The sequence below is a fragment of the Serinus canaria genome, chromosome Z (genome assembly GCF_022539315.1).
Source record: "Serinus canaria isolate serCan28SL12 chromosome Z, serCan2020, whole genome shotgun sequence".
In the NCBI taxonomy this organism is placed as follows: Eukaryota; Metazoa; Chordata; class Aves; order Passeriformes; family Fringillidae; genus Serinus; species Serinus canaria.
The window spans coordinates 14,663,289-14,680,536 of record NC_066343.1 but is presented as its reverse complement, the minus strand read 5'-3'; the positions used below and the strand labels follow the sequence as shown (position 1 = coordinate 14,680,536).

At 38.7% G+C, this 17,248-nt stretch overlaps 1 protein-coding gene across 1 annotated transcript in view; it reads left to right on the top strand.

Annotated features, from left to right (window-relative positions):
• Positions 1–248: 248 nt before the first annotated feature.
• Positions 249–17,248, top strand: part of PAM (peptidylglycine alpha-amidating monooxygenase) — a 654,400-nt gene continuing 637,400 nt past the window's right edge. Inside the window, exon 1 of the mRNA XM_050986801.1 lies at positions 249–267. The gene's annotated coding sequence lies outside the window, so the exon portion shown is untranslated. The remainder of the gene's footprint in view (positions 268–17,248) is intronic.

Below are 17,248 nucleotides of genomic sequence, written 5' to 3'. Positions count from 1 at the left end.
TATTGGTAACAGAAATGGCACCGGCTTACTACAGAAAACTAGAAAGGGCAGAGAAGGAGGAAGAAAAATGAAAAAGGATGGGGAGGGGAAGAGAAACAGTGAGACAGAGAGAAAAAGAGGGCATTACCACTCGAAGTCAGGAAGTGCCATCGACGTCCGAGTGTCGGGGAGTGTGTGCACGCTGCCTGCTGGGGAGCCTGCGCAGCTCTCGGAGAGGGCGCGGCTCCCCCGGCACAGCTCCTGCGGCCACGGGCAGCCGGGCACGAAGTGAGGGAGGGAGGGGGCGCTCGGGCGGGAGGTCCGGAACTCTGGACAGGATTGTGGTGGGGATGGTGGTGGGGGGCTGGACCGGTGAAGCAGGGTTAGAGGCAGGCAGGAACGCAGGAGCGAAGCAGGCAGGGCGTCGGTCTGGAACACGGGGAGGCGGGACAAGCGGCGGCTGGGACTGGCGAGGGGTAGGGCAGAACACAGGCTAGACACAAGGCTCGGAGGTCAGCCAGTGTCCGGCCAAATGCCCAGCGAGCAGCAGGACGAGAGAGTGAGGGTGAGCAAGGGCCAGTGTTATAAACGACAAATATAATTATCAGCTTTCACATTTATGTATTACATTTTGCAAGTTATTACTGATCACAAAGATTCTGATATAGTACAATTTGTAATTCCTTTTAACTGCTTTTTTGTATAATATAACCTGACAGTTTATGTATTGTATAGCTTATATAAATAATGGTGTTATAATTGTATGTTATATTTTATATTTAAAAATTACATTTATATTTAAATATTTAAATGTTTATATTTAAATATTATATTTTAGGACTTAGCCTAATATTAAAATAAAAACTGTGTAATGTTAAAATACTTTTATTTGTGTAACTATCTCAGATAATGGTGTGAAATAGCTATGCTGTTTGTCACATTTGTGGACCATCTTATCTGAATGATAACCGTGACAAGAACCAGGACACCAAGAGAAAAAAATTACTACTGATTCCAGTTATTAGGAAGTGTCAAAACAACAGAATGGAGCCTCAAGAAGAAATAAAATATATTGTTTTAATTAACAAGATGGCATGCAGACAAGTCAAATATTAAAACTAAGCAAAAGAGTTCCTAGAACATGTAAACTCACAGGAATGTTTGAATATATATACACTCTTATGAATATGCATGCCCCCCCTCACTTCCCCCTTGTCATGTAACAGTATATAGAGAACAGTGTATTAAGTTAATGGTGTGCTTTTGTCAGATTGCCAAGCGCCCTAGTGCTGGCCCTTTCATCCCTCATTAAACTTTTAAAAATTTTAAAGAGTGAGCATCATTTCTCAAAGCCAGCGAGCACAAAAAATCCATAAAGCAGGCTGGAAAAAGGGCAAAAATGACAAAAACAGGCTAGGGCTAGGGCAAGAAGCAGACAGCTGGCTGAAGCCAAACCAAAAACCAAAGCCAAGAAGACCTCAAATATTGTCATACCATTACTTTTATATCCCTGTCTCCTCCCTAAGTCTGCCTGTTGACAGGAGACCATTGGCCCAGTCCAATGTACCACTGCAGTCCATTGGTGGAGACCTTTCTTCCATCTATTGGAGAACACCTCTGGAGGGTGTAGTGTATCTGGTGGTCTGCTGCCTGCCTGTCACATGTGTGATGTAATGGTTGCCAGGCAAAGTCACCCCAGAGACAAGGCTTTCTCCTATTTTCTCCACATTGCTTCCTGCATGTGGCCCATCTGCAACCCCTCCACCACATGCCTCAGACAACCAGTGTTGAGACAGAAATCAAAATTGAATGGGTTCCTTTCAGTTATATTACTAATTGCCTAACACTTAACACCCAAGTTTAACTGAAAACTATTGCCAGGAAGCCACCTACATCCTGATTCTGGAGTTTTAGCTCCATAGGATGTGTTAATAGAAAATGTCTTGGTAAGGTTTTAATTATATGTAAACACACATGTATTGCTACAGAGATACTAAGTACTTACTATTAAAGTCTGTAACTTTTTATATTTCATTTGAAAATATTACTGTCCCTATACTCTCAATCAAGAACAAAATGTTTTCCCTTTTAAAACGGTCTTTAAATTTCTTAATGTTCAGAATATGCATAATGTTATGAGTAAAAAAAGTTGCCCATATTTTTAAAAGTTGCAAAGTTCACAAGTTAAACTATTTGCTGCCAAGTTGAAGTTCTAACTACTTATTGTTAATAATTTCATGTTGTAATCTCCTGTTGTTAATAGTTTCCTTTTAATTACCTGTTCTTAATAGTGCCCCGAGCCAGCCTGCTGCTGCTTTCCCAGCCCTGCGCTGCAGGCAGGGGTGCCCCGGGAATGTCGGGCCTGCCCCAGGAGCGGCGGGCCCACCCCCCTTGGCGCAGGTCCCAGCCGTGCCAGGGGAGCCCTGCGGGGGTAGCCCGAGAATGTTCCAGGAGCAGGAGTCCCCCTTTGGCGGGTGTCCCCCTGCTGCTGCCTGGAGGATGACACCCTGACGGCGAAGAGTTGGCATGCAAATGACCTCAGAGCCAGCATGCAAAGGGAGAAGCCCCTCACCAAACCTAGCAAAAAAAACCCTAGAAACTATGAGCCGACACAAAATTGACAGATCAAAGTGATGTCTAGATGTGAGGAAGAGTCCAGGGTCCGCTAAGACTCTTTTTACTCCTCACCATAACCCAAAGATGTTGGCTGGATAGAGGAATGCCAAAGTGAAAGGGCCTGGTGCTATCATGAGGGTGGAGCCCCCATCTCTGCCTGTGGACTAGTAGGCAAAGTTGCATTTTTCCTTCTCCTCCATGCCACTCCTGGAAGCAGTAGTGGCGTGAGCACGACCCATTGATTCTTCCCACCGAAGCTGTTTTTTAATAAAGGCATTAAAAAAGGAGAAAGATCTCCTGCCCTGTTTATTTCACATAATATAAGCAATGTACTAGTTTTCTTTTACCTTTACTCTCTTTTGATACTCTCATTTTCTAATATAGTTGGAAATAAAACACAATGTTGATCTGCCCTTATTTTTTGCATCCAAAAGTAGATTTGACTATTGGTTTTCCTGCACTGGGATGCATGCTTAGTCTGAAAACAAACTCAAAATGAGCGTATGCAGTATTCATATCCCTAAATTATTACACCTTTCTTCCTATAACCTGTTTTCACCTAAGTTTGCTATTAGTGGCAATTATTTATGACCTGAAGGCCTTGGTCGAATTGAGATCCTGTTCTCTATTTTTTTATTGGCTTTCTTTGATGGTTGTAAGGCATTGAAGGAGAGGCTGGAACAATTCAAGTGTATTGGTGCCTGTACAAATACATGAACTCTGGCTTTTGTAAGTGCATGACCCTTAGTTATTTCTGTAAAACTACTTGAATTACTTTGTGTTTTCCCCTCCTTTGTACAAGTTTTTGTTCTTCTCTGAAAGCCATTTTGATTCTACTTTGTTAAGGGAATTCAAGGACATTTACCCTCTGAGTCACAAGAAAAATCTTTCGCACCTAGGGATAGTGTCCATGTAACACATTTTTATTGATTTAGTGATGAGTAATAACAATTTATAGATGCCATATTCATCCTGGTTTTTTTAATTATTGTGTTGTTTAAAATGTATATTCAAAATTAGTATGGCAATTTGCTTTAGCTCAAAGCAAGGAGAGAGTATCCCACCTCTTACTGAGCTGAAATTTGTAATTCTGGTAAAAATTGACATAAAATATTTTCCAGTTTATCTGTCAATTGAAATTCAACACTATTTATCTACAAAATGAATATCATTGATCAGGCATGATAAAAGCTGGTTTTAAATTCTAAATATTTATTTAAAAACCCACTGTGATTCTACAATTCAGTGGATTTTGATGGAATATGGAATATGTATATATGTGTATTTAAATGTGTCTACTATAATGACTTTTTTTTTCAGCTCAGCCTACCCAGTTTGCAAATCCTAATAAAAGGAAAACTTCATCATGAAATAGTGATGTTGGTGGTTGCTGAGGACAACTTTTGTCATAGCTAATAGTAAGTTATCCTTCTAAGACTTGTGCAGAAATCACCAAAACTCTATTTGGTATTAGTACAAGAGATTCCTAACAAGTGAATCTAAACTGTCTCATTTGTGTTGAGATACAGTCAGATTCTTTGCCACAGCTGTAGTCAGTCACACCATGCATCATTCCATGAGTTTCATGGACACATCATGTTTGCCCATCTCCTTCCATAGTAGGGATTTGTTTGTCAGTCGGAGAGTGCTGACATGGCTCATATCATACTGAGACTACCTTATCTCATTTTTCAATTGTTCTGGAAATCAGATGCCCTCAGCAGCTGGAGAAGGACAAATTGTCTCAAATCTTCAAAAACCATGAGAGATACAGACCAGTCAGCTTCTCTCTGGTGCCTGGAAAAATTATAGTTTGTCTTCTTGGAGCACATTTTTGAGCACTTGAAAGAGAATGTGACTAGGAGGGGTCAGCATGGATTCGTCAAGAATAAATGGTAATGGTCCAATATGGTTGTCTTCTAGGCTAACTAGGTGGGATTGGTGGAAGAGAAGGTGACAGTGGATGCCATTTTCCTCAACTCTCACAAGGCTAATGAGACTTTCCCACCATATCCTTGTAGTGTTGTGGTCTGGATAGACGGATGACTGGAAAGGTAAAAAATTAATTAAAAGAGTGCAATAACAGCTACTGAAGCACCCTGACCAACTGGGCTAAGCGGAAGCTGATTATGGATGCGTATGAACTTAGGAATGCCAGCCAGGAATGAATGGGGTTTAGGAAGGCATGGGAAGACCTGGTAAAATAAATAGAACCTAAAATATCCTGGATCAGAGATAAATTTTTTGCAAACTTCTGTTCAAATTTTTCCAAACTTCCAGTGCAGTGTTTTCCATCCTGCTAGAAAAGAATCAAAATAAGCCTTTGTCCTTAAGGTGACTTTTTCACATATCCCAAATAACAGATTCTACTAGAATTACACCAGTGAGAATTTGACATGGTAGTTGCTTAATTTTGGCAACATATAACAAACCCTAAACTCCCACTGTGAATTGTGATAACTGTTTTAAGTCTGTGGTATAGTTTATATTGACAAATGCCTCACATCAAATAAATTTGCCTTGACACTACATCTTAATAAAAAATGAGGTCATGTTTGTAGGGTAGAACAACTGAAAGAAGTAACACATTGCAAAGAAACAAGCTTCTTTCTGTACCCTTAGTTATTACAGTAATGAATCTCTAGCATGATTGTTCAAAGCATTGAGTTATTTTTCAAAGAATTACAGAAAATCACAGATTTTTCTGAAGAGAACTAGATCCAGTCTTCAGATCTGCCCTGTCTGGGCACGGGTGCACCCAGAGGACCCATGTCCTGGCTCGTCTTCAGGGAAATTCCTGATACCCAGGGCTGGGACTACCCTTAGTCATCAAACTTTACTCCCAAATCCAAAGATGTCCATATGTAGTCCTTTTTATTTCTGAGGCAGTAGATTGCTGCCTCTCAAGCATCACTGTGGAATATCTGGACAAAGTATTGTCATGAATGATAATGAGCATTTTTCAATACCTAAAACTTACAGAAATTATGGTGCCTTCATATTTGGTGCACCATCTGCCATAAACATATGTTCATTGCACTTTCTGGTCCATCAGTTAACGCTATAATCAAAATAGGGGAGGTATGAAGTAGGGTGGGGAGACGGGGAATCCCCTGCCAGAGAAGTTACAAACAAAAAATATAGTATGGACTTGCCTGGCAGGAAAAATTCTGATTTAAAGTGAATAGGAGGGCTATTATTAGAATAAGGGCTCATTTCTTTATTCATCTGCAGTCTGATTATCAGAAAAAATAATGTTTGCCTAATGCTGATGAATTTTAAGTTTGCAAAAATGATCCTTTTGAACACAGAAGGGGTAATTGCATATAAGAAGCAGACAGTTTAGTATGCAATTACCTGTTTTATGCATGTAAATGTACCATTGAGTCCAACTGAAATTTAATTCTATTGAGGAAGGAGAATAAACAGCTGAATTTCTATTGATCATGGCCTCTAATAGTTGTCTCCAGTTGAATGGCACTGCTTTTATGCAGCTGCCTTTAACTATAACCTGTCTTTTTTCTATTGTATTACCTTAGACTCCTAAGATGACATTACAAAAAGTAATTTGTTGCAGTGTGTTTTTGTTTTGCAGGTTATTGTTTGATTTGTACTTTGGTAGTCCTTTTGGGTTTTTTTTGTCACCCTGTTTTTGAGGTACACAGACCTGCCTTTGTTATTCAGTTGAGCCCAGTGTTACTTAGCTACTTTCCTGCCAAGTTTCAAACCCCTTCTCCCCCACATCCAGTTAACCCCTCCTGTCTCAAGTAGTTTTCCTCTCTTGTATCCCTTGCCCTTGTGTTCCACCCCTAGTTTCCTGATTCGTAGAACCTTGTATCCTTTCTTGAGACCTGCCCCCTTTATAAGCTGTTGTTTGCCCCCAGTTCCTTGCCTGGCACTCCGGGACTCGGGGAGTGTAACATCAAATATAGTAACCCAGTGCCCTCCAGTCATGTGCTGCTGTGGCCTTTTTGTTCCATGTTGTGCCTCCCCTGGTAGCTGGGATTCTGCAGAGACCCGAAAGAGGGGGACTGTCGCCCCCCACTGTCACCATCTAGACGGGACATGCGACAGTAATTGTTACCCTGCTCTACTGAGCTGCAAGTTCAGCTGTTTTGTAAAAATGCGGAGGAAGGGATAAATTTTAATTATTTGTTAATACACTTAACATACGCCTTTTACAAATTCCATTTGTATGGTGAAATTAGTGGTAGTGATGGATGGGTATTTTGGATATCTTTAAAAAAACAGTTAAGTGTAATTTTTTGTGCATGTTTTTGTAGTAACTTAACATTTAGCTTTAAAGCACTCCAAGCTTTAAATGTACTGCCATCCTTAACCAAAACATTCCAAAATTATTCTCTCTGCTGGTGAGAACATCAGATGATAATAAGGCTACAGGGGAAGAAAAATGTTCTTCACTCAGCTTGTCAGAGGAGATTAGGAATATTCTGTTCCATCACTTTCCTAGCCCAGTGTCTCTGAACTCACCTCTGGGAATGACAGAACATGTTAGCATTTACTACTGTAGATATAGCCGTAGTGAAATGAAAAAAAGTCTCAATTTTATGCTATAACCTTAAACAACAGGAACTGCAAAATAAGTAGAAAATGGCTGTTTACTGAAAATGCAATTTCTGACAAGGATAACTGTTGCAGCATCTCTCTGGTCACAGAGAGCAACAGACAACTTTCCCAGGCATGATTCTGGAAAAGTCTGTGGGAAGAGCAGAGAAAAGAATGAGAAAAAATTATTATCTTAACTTGCTGCACCTGGTATTGTGAACATGTGGAGTATGTTATGGAAATTTGTTTACCAAAGGGTGGTTTCCTAATTACCAATAGTGATGGTATTTTAATTAGAAGACCAATTAGGTCTACACTGATGGAACCTAACGTGTTTCGTTCATGTTTTGTTCACTAAAGGGTTAAAGATAGAGGGAATGGAAAATACTTAGGCCTAAAACCGCGTGTAACCAAAACTGCATACAATCACAAGTATATTATTGCTTAATAGATGCTTGCTTAAAATATCCTTGCTTAACAAATGCTTGCTCAATAAACCATAAGTTCTAGAATTTCAGGCATGACCACTAAATAAGGAGAAGTGGACGAAAGTACACCTGAGGAAGACTAGCAGCCTTCATCTGACGACCACCAGAAGGCAGAAGACGACCCCTTAGCAACAGGAGGACACATGCACAGAGTACTTTCTGGACACGTCACCAAGGAGAAGAGATACACTATAAAAGTTGCACTGTAACGGTGGTGGGTGCGGCAGACGGCTGGCGAGCGAAGGCTCCCCTGTCGCCCAGCGCTGATTTGCTCATGCCTTGCCTGCTGTAATTAATAAATTCCAATTGGACTAAGCTAATTGGAGTCTGCTTCAATTCATTACATACACGCAGCAAACTAGGGTATAAAAAAAGCAATGGATTTCTTAATAAAGAAAATCATCAGCCTTCTCTAATTGCTTGGAGTCTATGTAACTTACTGCCTGATCCTGGTCCATTGCGCTGAGAGATAAATTGTAGCAAAACCCAATTCATTCTATGCATTGTAAATTGTATCTTCACCTAATGAAGTTCAGCTACCTTCTCATAACCTTCCAGAATGTATCTTCAAAAAGTCAGTTTTGGAATGGGAACGATACCGACTTAGTGATAACATAAAAAGTTGTGGCATTGTGTGTTTTTAGAATCGGTTATTCCTTTTGTAACTCAATAATGGTTCGGTCCTCTGTTCCCCCCATGTACTTCCCTCGCAATGGTTTCTCCCTATGTCCTCCCTTTTGGAGCGGCTGCCCTCACCTCAACCTAAGACAATGAACATGAAAATCCCCGTCCCACCCCTCAACTCCAATCCATCAATAACATACAAAGAAAAGGTCCCTCCCCTCCCCCTCCCTCCTCCATCCCCTCCCCTCCCCTCACCGCCCCTCCCCTCCCCTCCCCTCCCTCCCCCCCCCGCCCCCCCCCTCCCGTTCCCCCTGCCGTCAAACGGTAACCACCCCCCCTTAGCTAGAGGCTTCTCTGGGTCAGTCATTCCTTATTCGATGTATGATTTGCCCCTGGGATTTTTCCCCTCCCCTGTGTGATCCTCAGTGGCTTAGCTGCAACCCACGCTCCTCCCTGGGTCCTTGCTATTGGTAAGCTTTGTGTCTCCTCCTATCACACCCACTCCCTTTATCAGCCCCCCCCGCGGGCCACCCCCTTTTGTTGCCCGTCCCTGTACCCACCGGGGAAGAAGATTAAAAGATCCTTGGTATTTATATGGGTGTCCCCTCCTCCTTCCTTTGCTTCGGTACCTCGTAGCCAAGATCCCGCCTGCACCACCCACGCCGCGGACAGTAACCAGGGTTCCGGAGGGAATCCGGGAGTGGCACTTTGTATGGCCATCTTCGGCCGGGCCGGGGGCGCCCAGCCTCTCTCCCTGCGGCCACAGGAGAGAGGCTGCAAAAAGTGTGTTATAACCGACACAAATGTACCATTACCATTTTCTTCTAATTGCTCTTAGCTTTTTCATTCTTGTTTCCATACCTACAAAAGAAGATTAATGCCTTCATCTGCTCTGTAAGGCGGCTGAACAAGTATGCTCATTGCAATTATTAAATTTTTTTGCATTTTTCTAGCATTTTGCACCAGCTTTCATGAATCAGTATACTCCTAGAAAGTAACATATCTTTTAATTTAAAAAATAATTGCACACAATCTATACACAAACATGGCTTTTAATACCTCTGCTACTGTTTTTTCCTTGCTTTTGCTTATTTTTGTGCTATTGTGTACAGAGGCTCAGCCACCTTCTCATATCAACAGATCCATCCTATTTTGTTCTGCATTTTTTTATTTTTAACCCAGGTCTTTATAATCCAAAAAAAGGGAATGTCAAAGCCAAAAAAGTTCTCTGTGTGATACAGGATATCTCTTGTGAAATGGCCTTTCTTACGTGATGCTGGGACATTATTTTTCCCTGTCTATCTAGAGTGATATTCATGCATGCTTCGTCCATTTATAAACTAAACTAGCAAACCTGTGAAACAAAGTAATGAAACATAGTGGGGAATTCATCATTTTTACTTAGTGTGGGGTGGGACTGCATTAAAAATCATTCTATGCATGACAATAGTTAATAAGAATAGTTAATGAGAAAGAAATATTCAGGAACTAGATTCATGAACTCCAGATTTAGCATGAAAGCATGGAACTGTACTGTTGATAAATACTGCTCTTTGACCATGTGGTTCTGCCTTTTAACATGTGTACTGCATTTTCACTGCATTTTGTTTTGCTAGAAATCTCCAATGTGTTCGTGATTGAAGACTGAAAGAGGGTGCTTCAGAATGTGCCCCAGATTATGAGAAATAGATGGGGAGTGTAGAATCAGGACTGATAGTCTTAAATATCGTAAATGTTTCTAGAGATTCCTTGTTAAGCTCCCTTGACTCTCCATGGTGTTCTGGATATGAAAAGCATGGAGTTGTATAACTTCAAATGGTAATTTTGCTTTTGGGTTTTTTTTTACTTTATTATTATTATTTGTATGTATGTAATATGTGTTTATAATTCTATTTATTACAATTAAGTTGCTTTTTAGTACTTTAAAACTATCAGCGAGAGCTAGATCTGTAGTTAGGTATTTTTTAATATCATGGCTGACATGAAAGAAAAGCATTTTTCTTATTTGCTTATAATGATGTATTTGCCACCATTGCATTGGGGGAAAAAATGGTATGCTTCCACGGTGTTATATAGTTGGGCTGTTGAAAAGAATAACTGAATATAATGAGCTTCAGTATGGTGAAAATTTTACTTTAAAGTTGATTGGGAATTTGTTTTCAGGAATGACATTTCTATCATTTTACTCTGCATGAAAAATTAACAATAAATTATTATTTGTTTATGTTCTTTATATTAATAGGTGCTTTAAATTGTTCTTTTATGCCTAAAATGTGCTTCAGTTTTTTATAATCTTAGTTTGGGTTTCCAGTTCTAAATTTTTTCCCATCCCTGGCTCTACAGAGTATTTTAGCTGGCTTAATTTTATTAAGCAAATGATAATTGCGAAAACTAGTGATGAAATTCTAATGAGAGTGAGGGCTAGTTATTCATGGAAGTAAGAGAGCTTGTACTGGAGAATGCCACATGCAGTATCACTTTCTAGAAGGGCAGTAATTAAATGCAAGTCTTGTAGTTACTGATGCCTTTCACTGATTTGCCTGACCCTATTTTCTGTTCTTGGAGAAGAGTTCTTACAAAATTATCTACTGAGATGGAGATAATTCATAAATATTCTTTAATTGTATTACCCTCTCTTGGTCTCAGGTTTTAAATTCTTCCTCTGTGCTAATGAATGGGGATAAAGAAATGAGTCATCGAGAAAGAGAAACCAGAAGAGATACTTCTGAGTTCCCAAGAAGAAAGATATTTGCATGAAATAAAATCAAATAAACCAAAAATAAGAGAACATTAAAACAGAATCCCAGCTTATGGTAGACATGTCCCATGTGGTGAGGAGTTTCCTCTTTCACATTTTAATTATTTTAATTAGTAGGAAACATGTCATTGACAATATGGCATTTATGTTTCCTAATGATAGTGATTCTGTATTAAAATAAACTTTTCAAGTAACAAAGGCACGTTTTAACTAATTTTTTTATCCTCTCTTGGTATTCTTAAAATCTTGCAAAAATTCACAGCAAATGTCATAAAGTTTGGATAAATTTTCTGAGACCTTGTGTTGCATTTTATGGCAACTGGAGAGTAACTACAAAGTCCTGATGTGCAAAACTAGTGTAATGTAGAAAGAGAAGGCTTCTGGATGTATTTTTTAAAATCAAAAATTGAAAAATTCTTTGGTAGCTGAAATAGTGCAAGTATGTACCTCAGAATCAGCAAAATTATATTGTTATTGATGCTATTCACGTTGCATCAAAAAACCTCCTGTTTCTTTCTCAATGAAGCTCAATATATGGATTATATCCAGCTTTGAATGTTAGATCATAAACAAAGAAATAAAATTAGATTATCATTAGACTCTTAAATCCCGTGTTATTAGTGTCAAAGTTCAAACTAAAAAGTGCTACAACAGTTGAGTTGGAAGAGATGTGTTTCTCCTTTTATCTCTTTTATGCATGCTTCCTTTTTTTTTTTTTTTTTTTAATATTTCCTTGATATTAGGGGATAAGTCTGTCTCTAGCAGTGGAAAAAAAAAAAAATTCAGATTAGTAATATTACTGGACACATTTCCACAGTGAATGCTTCTCTGCTTCCTGGTACACATGAAAGTGAACAAACAAATCTAAGAATTCATTCCAGAGAATTGATGCATGTCCAATCTATCATCACATTTTTGTTCAAATATATTTATTTGTGGATGTTCATGAACAGCAGACATTTCTTGATAAAATAGAACTTTTAGGAGACTTAAAATCAGCAATTCCACTTGAAGAATTAAAAGGTTTGTTGGTTCATGTAAATCTGTATCACTCCAATTTTCTTCCCTAGTATTGAGTAGCACAGCAATGGGTTTATTTCTGTGCTGAAGTATTAATCAGCCTGAAAAACAGATGAAAGAAATGGATCCTAAATTCGTGTAAAGTGAAGACATTTCAAATGGAAAGGGTGCTAAAACCTTTAGTTTTTTTAGTTTTCTCAAGCATCAGTCAGACACCTATGTATGATACGGTCGTACATTTGCTATAAGATAGATAATGAAAAAAGGCAATTTTGATTTAACTGTAGCATAAGATAAACAGAACACAGTTGCATCTGTGCATCTAACTCCATTCTTCGACTGGGTAACCTTTATGTACATGCTGTAATGCACTGAAAATACATGGCTTCAGATGTGTAGACCACCTTTGTGTTGCATGGATAAGTAACTACTTTCAAGGGAAATAAATACTAGAACAGTGCAATTTTTATTTTTATATGTTCATGTTTTTCTATAACAATACACACTATGAGCATTGTACAAGAAAATAGCAATGCACATTTTTTTCAGAATGGACATATAGACTAAGTAAGGAATAGGCAAGGAACTCCTTTGTTGTACATTGGCATATTTGCCTGAGAACCTATCTCAGATGGCAATCAGGCTTCCTAAGGCTATCTAGAGAAAGGAGAAAAAAAATCCAACAGAACCAACCCCACAAAAACAAGAAAGAAGCTGGAGTTATGAGAATTTTAGCTACTTGAAATGAGAGGGACAGGTTTTTGTTTGATTGCTTTCCCTTTTTGAGGAATTAGAAAGCATGATTTGATAATGTGGAATTTAAGCTAAAATAAGTATTTTGGAAAGGACAGGAAAAAAGGCATTCATTCTGGAATATGGTAAGAGCAAACTTGTGTTTGAATGTGAAGGAACTCCATAGAACAATGCAGTTTGCTTAGGCTTTTGGGTTGAATGTCACAGGCATCAGAAGGATCCAATGGATCCATGGAAAATGAAGACTGTGCCAGAAGGTGAAGTGAGAAAACTAAATAAAGCCTCCAAATAAAACATCAGCTAAACTAAGAACTGAGATACAGGGAAGAAATTCTAGGGGGAAGATAAGCCTAAAGAGAAACTCAAATTTTAAAGGTTCTGAGAGGTAAACTGCAAAAGTTTGATATTCTCAGTTGTCAACACTAATTTTTTTATAAAGACCACAAACTATATGTGACAGAAGTGGGACATGTTTTGGGGTCAGCTTCAACCAGCTTGGCTAGTATTATGAAAGGAGATGGTAAATGGTGACAACTGAATTTCATACCATTTTATTTCATTCTCAGACAGGTAGCTAGACATTTTAAAGCAGGTAAAATCTTAAACTTACACAGATAAACCTACTGCAGTTTATTTGTTAAATCCTTGTAAGAGTGTACAATAAAGACTCGAAAAAATAACCCTAATTCAGCAATAAGTCAGAAGGTGTTTATATATAACAAAAACCTGCCAGGTTGTGTAAACAGATATGTAATGCAGAGAAAAAGGATAAAAAAAAAGGATGTCACAAAATCAGTATTTTGTACCAGGAATGAATAAAAAAGGATAGCTTAAGCAGGGACAGAGAGGTCAGAAATATGAAATATGTAACTAGCAAAGGATCATATAAAACCCAAAATCTTTTATAAATTTTAGAAATAAATATACAAAATAAAGAATGGCTTGAGGCTTGAAAAAGCTTACAGATAAATAACAAATAATAAAATAAGAAAATTTTAGGGACAAAGCTAGAAAGTGACTGTTCATGTTGCCTGGATTCTTAAAACAGTTAATTTAAATCACTAAGGAATTGAAGGTGTTGGCCAGAGCAGAGTAGCCCATTAACAAGGTTAGCTAAACCTTTACGTTAGCTAAAAATGTTAAATTAAGTAGGATGGATGGGAATTTTCTGCAGCCAGAGATTTTAAGAATTCATGGGAGGTGAATGATGAAGAGAAATCAAAGAGAATACAGCTTTAAATAGAATGTAGCTTTAAAAGGGGGAATGAAGATGTGTGCAATAACAGCAAAGTGACCTAAAGTTACTTACAGAAAGATACAAGCTATTATACTGCATGTATGTAAATGAGAAGATAAGAACTACCTGTTGGTTCTTTTAATAAATAAGTTGAATTCAATGTTTTCTTTGACGATATGTGGGAACGCATGAGCAATGAAGAAGAAATAATAAGCTTCAGTAAGCTTTATCTTCTTTTCACTTTCTCCAATGCAAATTTAAAAAAAATATAGAGTTGAAATTACTGTTGTGTGAGTCCACAGTAGTTGAAAAAATACACTAGTCTTTTTGCCATTGGGGGCTTTCGGTCTTGCTGGGTAGTCACACGTCTTTGGAATTACATGCCAAAAGAGCTTTCAGGGTGTTGTATTGAAATAGCTCAAGTTCATGAAATGGTAGAAATATCTTACATTTGAAGAATTGATTCTTACTTCTGACATTAACTTAGGTCTGAAAATTCACATATGTTTCAGTGCATCAGCTACTCTTCATTTAGACTTTCAACCCTCATGGATGAGCTATTGAGTTGGAAGTTTAACAACATTTCAGTCCACCCAGAAGAGAGAAGCTAGTCAAAGGCTATACTCCAGGCAAAATTTCTCAGTCAGCCCAGCATTACGAAAGTGAGTGAAGTACAACTGCTTCTTAAGTTTCCAGGGTTGCAAAGATAATTTAACAGCAAAAAATGCTATACATTTTGCATATGTTTGCACATTTTAACCAGGCAGGATATCTATTCTGTAATAACAAAAAGTGAATCAATTGTGATATTATTTATAAAGATTTGAAATAAGGAAAAAGGAAAGAAATTGCTGGGTAAAATTTGAACATAAAAAATATTTAAAGCTCTGCTTCTGTATGTGTGTTTTGCATATAAATTTCACATGTTGAACAGATCTAAACAAACCTACTGTAACATCACAGAGGTTGATGACATCTGGTAGGGAACATGTGGAAACTTATACTCAAAAACTCAAGTACTGTTTAACTTTCCATGCAAAAGTGAGGTTTTGAATGTTTCAGAGTAGCCCAGACAAGATTTTTCATTCAGTTTATGTAGTATGAAATATAAACAGTTCTTTTGCACTCCCATGAATAGATTTGCAAACTTTTTGAAGGCCTTTTTTTTGTTTTTTTCTAAAGACATGACACAGGTGATGATTCACTGACTCATCTATGTGAGGCAGAAGGTAGCTTTGTAATAAACAAAAAAAGATCAGCTGCTAATTATGAAATGTAAAAATAAATACTGAACTTGCAGCACTTCTGATCCCTTTTTTGTTCTTGATACTTTATGTCTTGGTTCAGGGCAAATTTGGGAGAGAATTTCTAAAGGGCCCTTCTAGAAAAGCAGATTCAATTGGCTCTTCCCCCCAACTGGTCTGGGAGAAAATACCTCTTTGGAGAAAAGTGGAAAAAAACTGTTTATTAAACAATAAAACTTAAATAATATTAAACAATAAAACTCTTTGCTGCTCCAAAAGAGATGACAAACCCAGAAAGTCCTCTCCCCATGTTGCAGTTCAGCTCACTCAATCTCTTATCAGTCTCTCCGGCGTTGGAAATGTCGCGACCCAGGCCCGGCCAGGTGGCTACAGATGGGAGCTGCCAGTGCTCTTCTGGGTGTTCAGTCTAGAGCAGGTTTAAACAGGTCTAAAGAAAAGGGGAAAAAGGAAAAAAACTATAGTCTAGGGACTATAGTCCTTTGCCTCAGCTAGCTAAACTAACTAAAAGCAAAAGAGAACTCTGTCCCGCTGTCTATCTACAGACAACACAGTCTAGGAGCAGGAATGTGGAGGAGTGAGTTCAGTGTCTGAAAACAAACTTTGCGCTTCTTCTCTCCCCCTTTCAATCTCTGGAACAAGTTTTAAAGGTGCAAAACTTATTATTCAGCAGAAACATAACAAGACGATTGGGGATAAAAGCATTATATAGTCAACCTAGGACACCTTATTAATGAAATTGACATCAGACTGGTTGCAACTGTTGTACTGTGAGTTTCACAGCAATTGTCATGGCTCTGAGTGCAACCTTCCTCCTGGGGTTTAACTGTTGGGGCAGAGGGTCATATGGCAGGTTCCTTCCCACTAGGGACCTTGGAGACAGATTCCCAGGCAGGAATAACTGCAGGATAGCTGCAAAGAGGGCCAAGCCACTGTCCCTGCCTATATTGCTTCCATGACCTGCTCCTGGCTCTCCACCCCTTGAAAGGCAGCTGGCCCTCCTTGTTCCATGACACTGGCGTCCAACATGTTGTAATTCAGCATTAATTTCTTGAAAAATATGGGAGTAATTTCATTTTCCCAATGGCTAGCCATTACTGATTTACTAACTTCTGTCCCTTTTTTTTTTTTTTCTGCTCTAAAAATGCTGCTTGCTGCTCCTGTAAGCAAGTAGCTTTTTCCCTCATTGCTGCTGCATATATATATTGACATAAATACTTGACATATTTAGTAACTAGTTCTCTGCAATACTCTTAGGTCACCTATTTTTCACTTTCAACCAGTTTGCAGTTTGGCTCTGTACATGTAGTGCTTCACAGAGAATCCTATTCTCCAAGAGTATCTGAAACTAAAATTTAATATCTGCCTAATGGGGTAGACTGAGCAAATTTGATCAGGTATAGAATCATAGAATGGTTTGAGTTGGAACACACTTTAAAGATCTTCTTCAACCCCTAGGCCATGGGCAGGACACCTTCCACTTGATCAGGTCTCTCAAAGGCCCATCCAGCATCGCCTTAAACACTTCCAGTAATGTGGCATCCACAGCTTCTCTGGACAACCTGTGTCAGTTCCTCACCACCCCCATAGTAAAGAATTTCTTCGTAATCTAAGCCTACCATGGTTTTTATTGTCAGATTTCTAAAGTTATTAGAAATGCCTCTGCCAAAACTGAGGTGTAAATGTGTTGCAGCCTGAATAGCTGCTAGTATAGTCCCGGGTAAGGAAGCAAAAATGGCCTTTGCATAATATCCAGATGTTTAATTAAGCTGTATGGTGAGGTGATCAGGTCCCAGCAATTACACATGGAGGGTTCAAGCTTATCAGTCCCTGAGGGGCCTGGAGATGATGTTGCATAATTCTAAACATTATGAGAAATTAGCTTTTCTGCACAAAATTAACACACTAAACATTTGTTATGAATGGAGAGAGGATAATTTAGACA